The following is an 11,281-nucleotide window of genomic DNA, read 5'->3' as shown; positions in this document are numbered from 1 at the left end:
AATGGGTAAATCAATCATATTGAGGCCTCTGAAACTGTGGGGGAGCACTAGCTACAGGTGGCGCCAAACTCCTCGAAGACTGGGGCCTGACGCTGCCTCTGAAGTCATTAGAATAACTTGCAAATCTCGCCCTCTTATGCTGGCCCCTATCCTGCTCCCTATCTGCCCTCTGCTGGCGCTTACGATCCTCTAGGGTCTGGGCATAAGCCTGAATACGGGAAATATCCATGCCCTCCACCAAGGAGGCTGTCGTGCACTCATTTATCAGATGTGGTCCCAATCCGTTCACGAACAAATGCACCCTATCACTCATCTCGGCCACCATATGGGGAGCATACCTTGCTAAAGAATCGAACTGCATACTGTACTCTCGCACACTCATATTACCTTATCTAAGGTTCAAGAACTTATCAGGTCTAGCTCGTCGTATCTCAACTGGCAAGTAGTGACGAAGAAAGGCCTCAGAAAATTCCTTCCACACAGCTGGAGGAGCGTTCGAACCCCTGGATCTCTCCCAACTATCATACCAGAGAACCGCTAAATCACGTAACCAGTAAGAAGCCAACTCTACTGCCTCTGTATCACTAACATGCTTAACCCGAAGTGTACGATGAACCTGGTCAATAAAAGTCTACGGGTCCTCCTTGGGGTCTGATCCGGTAAACACTGGAGGGTCTAAATTAATAAAATCACGAACTCTCGTACTAACTGGTTTCTCAGCAGCACCTATATTCTGCCTCTGAGCCTGAGCAGCTACCAAGCTAGTCAATAACTACAAAACATTCCGCATATCCTGGTCTTTAGTGCCAGACGGAGGAACTGGAGGTGTTGGGTGCCTCCTAATATCCTCTAGATGAGACGGGGTAGATGAGGTATGAGACGGCATCTCACTCTGAGCCTCACTTTGGCCTGCTCTTGCTTGGGGCACCTGACTGGTACCCTCTCCCGCAGCTATATCAAGTCATCTACTAATTGTTTGCTTCCTAGTCAAAGGCATCATTGAAAGAAAACAAGGTGAATATTAGAGATAAACACTTACGACTCAACTCTACGCATGATCTAGATTCAGGAAGAAGGTAACAACCCTAGATGTCATGTAGCCTCCTGATTATAAATGTGGCGTGCTACACATCCATAATCAGAACTCTACTAGACATGGCTCATAGACAATCCCTAGAACAGACTTGCTCTGATACCAAGTTTGTCACGACCCAAACTGGAGGGCCATGACTAGCACCCGACCATACTTTCCGAGCACCAACGCACATTTTATCTAACATTTTTTTTATTATCTTTTAGGGTTGATGAGATCAATATAAATGGTAGACCTGGATCATGGACAACGAACAATAAAAACTGATGGCATGAATATATATAATATGGGATGACCAGACAATCAAGAAACTATATATAAGGTATGAGCTACCACGCTACCATGAAAGACTATACAACAAAAACTAGCCGACAAGGCATACCAAACTATACATGAGTCGACACCTGTCTATGAGCCTCTAAAGGAACATAAGTGCTGCAACATAGCCGGAACAGGGCCCCGACATACCCATAATGTCTATAACAAAAATGCATACCAAGACCAAGGAAAGTCCGGAGAAGGGATCTCGCCAATCACCGCTGAACTAGACAGCCTACTGTGGTGGGGGAGCTGCACCTGCCTGTCTATCAGGACCGGCAGCACGACATGTAGCGTCCACAAATAAAAGGACGTCAGTACGAATAAAGTACTGATTATGTAAGGCAGGGAACCATAAATACAATCAGTAATGTAAGCAAGGTTAGAGAATATACAACCTGTAACATCTTAGTACCTCTGAGGGCTATTGACATGAAATGCATGATACATATGTATAAATACATAAACCTTTAAAACATTCGCCTCTGTGGGCATAATCATCATCATATCGTACCCGGCCATAATAGGCTCGGTAAAAAAACATACCCGTCCATCATAAGGCTCGGTAGAATCGTACCCGGCCACGTGGAGCTCAGTAAAACCCAACTGATCAGTGGTTTCACAATAGGTGCCGTACCCGGCCAACTATAGCGTGGCTCAGTAGAGTAAAATAGATACATATATATAATGCATGCTCGACTCATGGAATCACATTCTAAACCTTTCGGAGTGACGCAAGGTCGGTATCCTCTGTTCACATTGTTAGGACTAACTCTTCACTATGAACCTTATAAGAATCAGGAAGTACCAACAACATTGATAATATAAGAATAAGAGAAGCAACATTAACATCAATCGTTCCATAAGAGTGAAAACAATGTAAGTACTGCTAGCTTCTAAGAGTGGAGTATCTTGGAAGATCGTTCATTACATTATGTACAATCGGAGTCATGCAAAAGAAGAAAAGGGATAGCCTCACATACCTTGTATATACTGCCCCAATATCAAGCTATGCAATTGTCAAAACTCCTTAGTCTACAATAAGAGAAACGATACTATCACTATCATTTAAGCGTCATAACTATTATGTATCGACCACAACCTATTTTACGATGAAACGGACAGCACCTCCCATATATATATTGACTTCACACCATTCCAAACAATCACCAAACAGCCCAAACAACATCAATAATAAACATATTGAGCCTCCCAAAACAGTCCACGCACAACCTTATTACATCATACATACGACGGCCACCGTAGTCGTGTCAAACGACCCAGAAATGTTACGAATAACTATCATCCCACAACCCTACATATATATGGTGTTTCTACACACCCTTCCTCCTCTAAAACTCCACAAAACAGTAGTAAAATATGCAGCCCAACAGCAACGCAAAACAGTCCCCAAAACAATAACATTACTACCAAGCCTTTCGATATATATTTCACAAGTTCTAGCTTCAATGGCTTAGCCGCAACTTGGATAATCTTCAATACATATAGAGTATGAGTTTCTTTACCTTTATACAGAAATAACAACTCCAATTTGACCTTAAATTTCCATGAAATATCCCTCCAATGCTGCCACAACAACAAAAAAGCGAAACTAGCGATCGATTAGTGTTTTTCGGCACTAGAATCACTTTAGAAGGCTTGAAATCACCTAGGATTGATATTAAGAACATGAGGGAGTATTTACAGAACATAAACCCTTTAAAACAACCTCCCACATGAGCTGGAACGACACAAAAATGAGCAACAACAAGAAGAACAAGAGACTTACTAGCGCCACGGAATTCCCGACACTTGATTTGTGTTGTTTGCCCTTTTTTTGGGTCTTGAATCTTGAGAGAACCTTGAGAGGATGTTCCTAGGGTTCTAAGGTCTGAAAATAGTGAGAATAAATGACTTAAAATGGGTTGGAGGCATCCTATATAGGTCCAAATATCTTAAACCGCCTTAGTGGGCCCCATAGAGAGGTGTTTGGCGCAGTCTCGCGAAAATACGAATATCTCTCTACTCCGAGATCGTATCGATGAACGGTTTAATGAGTTGGAAACTAGACTCATAGATATTTAATTTGGTTGGTAGATCACCCCGTAATTTCTTGTAAATTAGGAGAAAAGATTAGAAACATTTGACCTAATGTTTAAGTAAAATTATGAACCTAAGTTGCGACAACTTTTGTCGACTTTTGTTTCATAACTCGTTTGATTTCAAGACTTATGATACGGATATTATATGATTCAAACACCTTAATACATGACCTTGAGTGTATTAAGAACCTCTAGGTTTACCTGAAAATACGAGTTACCACATCCTTGATTCGTTTAACTTCTAATACTTGTTAATCACCCTTATACACCCTTGTATCACTTAAGACCAATAGGATTAACTTCTTATCATCTCAAAGGTAATTCCTTCTTGAATTTGTGTTAACTAATATATGGCATGAACTACACATGTGGATATGAGTTGTAACATTTGGGTTTTTCTTCGAAGTGAATTAACTCCTTACTAATTTCTTCGAAGGCTTCATCCTCATCATCGTATTCTGATTCGTAATCACAATCTACTTCTTGATATAACATTTTGGAATTAGATTGATTTTTAAGACTGGGCTGAGGATTCCTTATGCATACCATATCATTAGAACCAGCGTAAAAAGAACTGTATAGAAAAGAAAACAAAACAAAAGGAAAACCATCAGGAATGATGAAGAAAGGAAAATTGTATTTTATTGAATGAAAAAAGATAACAAGGTTTGCACACTCAGACAGACTGAAAAATAAAATCCGAATTACAACCCTAGAATAATCCGTACAAACTTAAAGGAAAATCAAAGCAAACTACCAAGACTCCTTCCGAGTAGGGAGATGAGTAGCCTTCCAATTATTAAGCTTAGACGTTGGCCCGACAAATTGCACTTCCGCGTTGCTAGAACCTTCTATAATTTCCACCATGTTCACACTGTCGAACAACTTCTCAAATCTTTCAATTAACTCCTTGTCCGGATCAATCACAGAACTAGGAATTGCTATTATTGGGCGACTCTTTGTACCAGACTTGGCAAATAATCTGGAAAGATGTGGGACCGGCTTTGGAAGGACCCATGCCCTCTGTTTCAATTTCCTGGCTCTTTTTATGTCTGCGACTGTGGGCATGAATCCCAGACCAAATGTTCCCAAGTTTTCAGGAAGAGACACGGGTTGTATGATGCCTTGCAGATCTGACCCCAAACCCTTTCCTGGCACAAAACCATTCTTCAACATTTCATACGCTACCATGACTGATGTGGTGTTTATCTTCGGATTTGGGATAGACTTCCCCTCTGGAACTTTCTCGACTGACATTGTGTCAGAAACTAGGTAGACCCATGGTCCCTTGTCATCTTCCACCTCAATGAATGGCACAATGGTGTTGCTGTGAGCGTATAAATTATCTTCGCCGTGCACAACTATTTCCTGTCTGTCCCATTCGAACTTGACCATCTTATGGAGTGTTGATGGTACTTCTTTAGCGGCGTGGATCCATGGTCGTCCTAATAGCAAATTGTAGGAAACAGCTATATCCAGCCTTTTGGAATTCCATTGTGAATTCTACTGGACCTATAGTCAGCTCCAACATTATGTCCCCGACTGAGTCTTTGCCTTCGTCGTCAAATCCTCGCACACAGATACTGTTCTTATGGATCCTCTCATCTTCTACTTTCAGCTTGCTTAGAGTGGAGAGTGGACAGATGTTCGCACTTGAACCATTGTCAACCAATACCCGGGTAACCACGGAATCCTCGCATTTTACTGTCAGGTAAAGGGCTTTGTTGTGCTCAGTACCCTCTATAGGCAATTCATTATCGGAAAAAGTGACTCTGTTTACTTCAAAAACCTTGCTGGCTATCTTTTCCAGATGGTTCACCGAGATTTTGTCGAGAACATGGGCCACATTCAGGATTTTCATCAATGATCGGCGGTGCTCATCTGAATGGATTAGCAATGAGAGGAATGAGATCTGAGCGGGCGTTTTCCTCAACTTCTCTACAACAGAATAGTCATGCACTTTCATCTTCCTCAAAAATTCCTCTACCTCTTCTTTAGTTACAGCTTTCTTCACCGGCGTTGGATCATATTTAGTTCTTATTAACTCCTCGGGAGTAAAACACCTTCCTGAGCGAGTCAAACCTTGTGCTTCACAAACTTCTTCCTTGATTTCTTTTCCTTTGTAAATCACCGTCACCCGTTCATAATTCCAAGGAACAGCTTTGTTGTTGATCACTGGAAGCTGAGTTACTGGTTTTATAATAACAGGCTCTGTGCGAGCCCCCTTCACGACCACAACAGGTTCACTTGCAACCCCTGGTACTACCACTTTAGCTTTCTCGAGTTTCACTGCAACAATGCTTGACGACCCTTTCTCGGCTACCACAGCTGGCTTATTGTCTACCCCTTTCAACTGGACCATTGATTTCCCATTAGTTACCTTTTCCTTTGAGCTGGTTTCACTGGAATGAACCATCATTACCGTCTGCGAGGGCTTCTTGGGATCCCCTCCTTTGTGTATCAACTCAATCATATGGGTCTCATGGTGAGCTGGCAGTGGATTCTGATTGATATTTGGTGCTTCTGGGGCCTGAACCTCGATCCGATGAGTATCAATAAGCTCTTGCACAGCTGTTTTCAGTTTCCAACTTTTCTCTGTATCATGCCCCGGGGCTCCTGAACAGTACTCACAACTCACCGAGTGGTCAAGATTTCTAGGAGGAGGATTTGGCATTTTAGGCTCAATTGGATTCAGCATGCCCAACTGCCTCAACCTGTGGAAAAGACTGATATATGATTCCCCCAGTGGAGTGAATGTCTTTTGCTTCTGTAACCTCTTATTCTTGAAGGCTTGGTTTGGTCGGAAACCCGTTCCGGGGGGATTTTTGTAGGCTCTTGGGGGTGGATATGTATTTTGTGGAGCTGGGTATGGATTTGGTGGAGCCGGCGCACGCCATTGTGTGTGTGCCGGAGTTTGGGTATAGGTTTGTGCATGATGGATGGAAAAATGGGGATCTGGAGGTGGGTAGTAATGTTGTGGAGGGCTATATGAAGTGCGGGGGTAATTTTGGTGGTAGGGTCGTGGTTGGCTATAGTAGGGTGACGGGCCTCTAGATTCGAACCAGGCACCAAATTCAATGGTCGTGGCATCTTCTTTCTTCTTCTTCCCAAGTACACCCCCAGTGCCGCTCATGATCTCAAGATTATGCTGAAAGTGACAAGCGAATGCTTGTGCCAGATCATCCCATGTGTACCATCTTCCGTAATCTTGGCGGGTGTACCACTCTAATGCTGCTCCACTCAAACTCTGACTGAAGTAAGCTAATAGCAATTCATCCTTTCCTCCTGCTCCCCTCATCTTACTGCAAAAACCTCTCAAATGAGCCACCGGATCACCGTGTCCGTTGTACAAGTCGAATTTGGGCATTTTGAACCCTACCGGTAGTTGTACATTTGGGAATAAACACAGGTCTTTGTAAGCCACACTTACCTGACCTCCTAGCCCTCTCATATCCCTGAAGGATTGTTCTATGCTTTTCATTTTTCTGAACAACTCCTCATGTTCGGGATTTTTGGCAGGTCTCTCAGCTTCTCTCGGGAGATCAGAACGTAGATCGTAGGGGTAGGTTTCGGGAGATTTGAAGGTGGGTTCCGGGGGATAATACTGGTTGTCTTGAGCTTGGAACACTGGTTCACTCAGGGATCTATGGAGTGCAGCTGGTGGAGATGCCACAAAGACAGGGGTGACTGGCGGAGGAGGGCATGGAATCGATTTTGGTGGTGGAGCTTGCGGCATATGAGAAGTAGTGCCATGGTAGTGTTGATAAATGGGAAAACCTGGATTGGTGGCGGTATGATCCTGAGACTGAGCTAATGGTGGGGTAAAAGCCGGGTTGGCTGGGAAAGACGGTGGTGATTGCCCTTGGGACCAGGCCTGGTACATTTCGGCCATCTATTGCTTAAGCTTGAACATCTCCTCTTTCATTTTATTGACGTCCAACTCCTCTACCTCAACACTAGTGTCGACCTCTAGGATAGACATGATTTCTGGTATTGGTCCCTTTGATCTAGTTTGGTAATGATAATGTGCCAGTATCCTCTAAATAAACAAACTGCTTGAACTTTTTGGAAAACAACAAACTTGTTAGTTCTTAGAGTTTAACACATATGTAATTACACGTTGGAATGCAATGCACCTAGGCAATTAACCATTTTCTATCATGCATTTGCTTCGGTTGCGTGCGTCATCCCGGCCTCTCATAATCGTGCCCCTTCTTTTAAGCTTTTTTTATTCTATCCTTCTTTATTTCCCCTTTTTCTTTTTAGTGGTCGTCGAATCCTATAGAGATTGCCTACGTATCATGTCCCCGCATAAATCAGACCGTGCGTAGTTCTATCAAAATAAGTGCAAAAAGCAAAGAGACAATTTTTTTGGAAATTTTCAATTTTTCATTAATAAACATTCTATTACAACCCAGACGCTTTCGGAAAGGAAAATAACAGACTCGAAACCAAACCAAGTACGAACTCAAGAACTTCTGACAGACTCTGATGTGAAAGGAAAAACAGACTCTAACAGACAACAGACTCTAAGGAAAAAGAAAATGCAGACTCGAACTACGAATATATTAAAGTTTTAAATTTGGGTGCCCGCGGGGCGTCATTCGGCCTTGCCGCGGGCTTAGGTGTAAGGCCCCTTTCCAGCTGTTCCAATTCATACATGATTTGCTTCACAAATATCATCACTGCCAAGAAGAAAGTAGTGCGGGTCAAGTTTTCACACACCCGACATTTCCTGGTAATAGCATAATCAATAGTCAAAATCTTGTCCCTGGTTCGGTCTTTCTCTAGGAGTAGGCGTTCTATCTGATCCCCTCTAGCCTTCAAAACCCGAGAATCATGCAGATGTTGTTTCTGTAACTGCTGTATTTCATCTTCCATCAAGGCCATTAGATTATAGCAGTGTTTACTTTCGGTTTCAAAAGCCTTGGCTTGTTTAGCCGCCTTGCTCTCTAGGGTGGTAACCTTCCTTTTTAGACTGGCAATGGTCTTTTCATAATCCTTATTCGCCTGCTATAAGTACTGTGTGCGCTCTTTTGTTCTTTTTGCCCATTGTGCCTGGAGTTGTGCTATGGTACCCTCAGATTTCTTCAAATCATTCTGGCACTCACTGATTTCCTTTTTCAACCCTTTTATTAACCGCTCATCTGATCGAGTCCTTTGTTGGTTGTCAGCATTTATCCTCATTTGTCGGATTTGGGCTTTCAGCGCCTCATTTTCTTGGGCCAATTTGTTCTTTTCTCCCTTATCGACATCAACTTGCAGACTATTTTCAAATTCTAGGTCTCTAATCTGTTGCTTCAGCTTGCCTATTTCTGCCCTGTAACTCTCTTCTTTTGTTAACCAACCCCATTTCTCTTGTGAATCATTAGTAAACTATTGTACATGGGCTCTTTTGGCGGGCCTTTGGAGAATCTGGAACCTTTTCCCAAACCACGCATTATACTTCGGGTCCACCTCACCTTTAGCCAGATCTCGGACCATAGTCTTAGGCTCGAGGAACCGGCATTCGTTCCACAATTTGCGAATTTTATCTTCCGGGAATGTGGCTTTCGGACTTAACTCAATGACGTGCTTGCTCAAGTCTTTATTTTTGGGGATGACTTGAAACCTTCCCAATTGGCATAGTACCCGATGGGGAGCATATGGTTGGATACTCCGAACACCTATTAAAAGAATATGACACTCTCCTGCTGACATATATAGCACCTCGGTAACGGGCAACCACCCAAATGCCCATTCAATTTGATTGGCAGTCAATGACCTCAGTCGTATGAGCCAAGCTTCAGTACCCTCAGGAAATGCAATACCCCTTACCCGCTTTTCAAATTCTTCGATACAGCTTAACCCAGTCAGCCCATAGTTCATGAATCCCGCCCGGTGGCACATATGTTCTTGCATCCACAACTGAAGTAATAAATTGCAACCTTGGAAAAAATTCCCTCCCTCCCTGCAAACAGTCAATGCTCGGTAAATTTCTGACAAAATCAGGGGAACTATAGTGCTATATGCCCTTTTAATTGCAACATCAACCATCCCCACGAGACCTGTCTCTATTTTCTTATCTTCTTGTGGACAAATCACGATTCCCAAGAATGACGCTATGAACGCCAAGGTTCGTCTTGCTTCCCATTTACTTATGTTCCCAGCATGGGTTAGTCCCAGATTTGGTTCTTCGAAACCCCGAGGATTACCATAACGCTGATACAGGAACTGAAGAGTGCAACATCCTCCCGACAAATCATCATTTTGAACACTCCGGCTGATATTTAGCAAATCCAGAAATTTGTGCGGAGATACCGGTAGGTTACAGCAAATATTGACCACTCAGATTTCCATTCAGACCTGCATTCCTCCAGCGTGGGCGTAAGCTCAAAACCCCCAAAGCAAAACACATTGCGGGTCGGGTCCCAAAATGGTATTAAGTCCTCGATGACGTCCAACTTTGGCTTGACATTTAGTAGACCGACAAGACCTCCAAGGATTCTAGCCACTATTTCTTTGTTGCCTTCTCCCAGATCATTCCACCACATGTGGAGCTGGAGGGGGACCTCATTAAGTATGGTGAAAGATTCATTTGCATTTGTGTTCATCCTGCACATTTATTAAGGTGATTAAGAAAAAGTTAAATTTATTTGATTCAAAGCAAAACTACTAATTTTTTTTTCAAACTAAAATGAAAGACCCGGTTTTTCAAACACGGTCTTTCAGCACTTCAGAGACGAAGATTTTAACGCTGTGTAGATTAACCGATCGAAATCTTAAAAATGACCAAAGGTAGTTATTTATGCAAAATCGGCCGTCCGGCGTCCCTTTTGGGGACATTCGGCTATTTTTGACAAAAACGGCATCACCCGACTTATTTATGAATAAAATTAAAATTTGACATTTTTGGCTATTTTTGCAAAAGGGGAGGTTGGACCCGATGAGGGTTACCTACGTATCTCACATCCTGTGAGAATCAAACCTGCGTAGTTCGGGCAGAGAAATTAGCTATTTTTGAAAACAAAACAAACTAAAATAAAAGACTCTTTTTCACGCATTTTTGCTTTTTGAGTAAAACAAACAATTTTAAAAACATAAAATATTTTCTTTTTATTTTCTCAAAATTCCGGCAGAGTTTCAACAGTATTTGGGCATTGGTTTTATTCTAAAAATAGGTAATTAACTCTCTACACTACTATTTCCTCTCTCTCCCTTTTTTTCAAATTTCTGATACTCCCGGGATTCAGAAGCCGGTCAGCATACAAGTCCGAACAAATAAACGCACAGAAAACAAGTTAGATGCATCAGGATGGTCTTTTTCATTTCAGGTTGCTTGTCCTAGACGGACCCAACCCCAGTGTTGAGTCCCCTAAGTCAAATGCACATGATGCAAATAAGCGTTCCTACTAGGGATCCGGCATGAAGTTGAGTTATTCTAGGTTCAGAACCTGGGTGTTTGTTCTAGACCTGGCTTACCCAAGCGGACAGCTCGAGCCGAGGGGGGGGCAGCCTACCGGCAATACAGAAGCTTCGCCGGCTTTGCAACTTGTCCGAACCTCGTTCTAAATTTGGGATATGACTCTAACAGAAAAGAAGTCACACGAAGTGCACACTTCTTCATGATTTAGAAGACTCAGAGAGAAGAGGGATTTCATAACAGTTTATATATACAGTTCAGATAATATCAAAGCGGTAAAAAGCAATTTAGCACATTAGGCCCAAACATGTAATAAAATCAGATAATAAACAAAGCCAGATATAACAATTATTATAAGCTCAAATT

General features: G+C 42.5%; 1 long non-coding RNA gene across 1 annotated transcript; it reads right to left on the bottom strand.

Annotated features, from left to right (window-relative positions):
• Nucleotides 1–2,384: 2,384 nt before the first annotated feature.
• On the bottom strand, nt 2,385–3,288 carry LOC138877153 (uncharacterized). Its single transcript, XR_011402489.1, has 3 exons — nt 3,201–3,288; nt 2,938–2,998; nt 2,385–2,446 (listed from the first exon to the last, which is right to left on the bottom strand). It is a non-coding gene; the product is annotated as an uncharacterized lncRNA (long non-coding RNA).
• Nucleotides 3,289–11,281: the final 7,993 nt, after the last annotated feature.

This window comes from Nicotiana sylvestris, chromosome 9 (genome assembly GCF_000393655.2).
Source record: "Nicotiana sylvestris chromosome 9, ASM39365v2, whole genome shotgun sequence".
Taxonomy (NCBI): Eukaryota; Viridiplantae; Streptophyta; class Magnoliopsida; order Solanales; family Solanaceae; genus Nicotiana; species Nicotiana sylvestris.
This window is presented reverse-complemented; position numbering and strand designations above follow the sequence as displayed.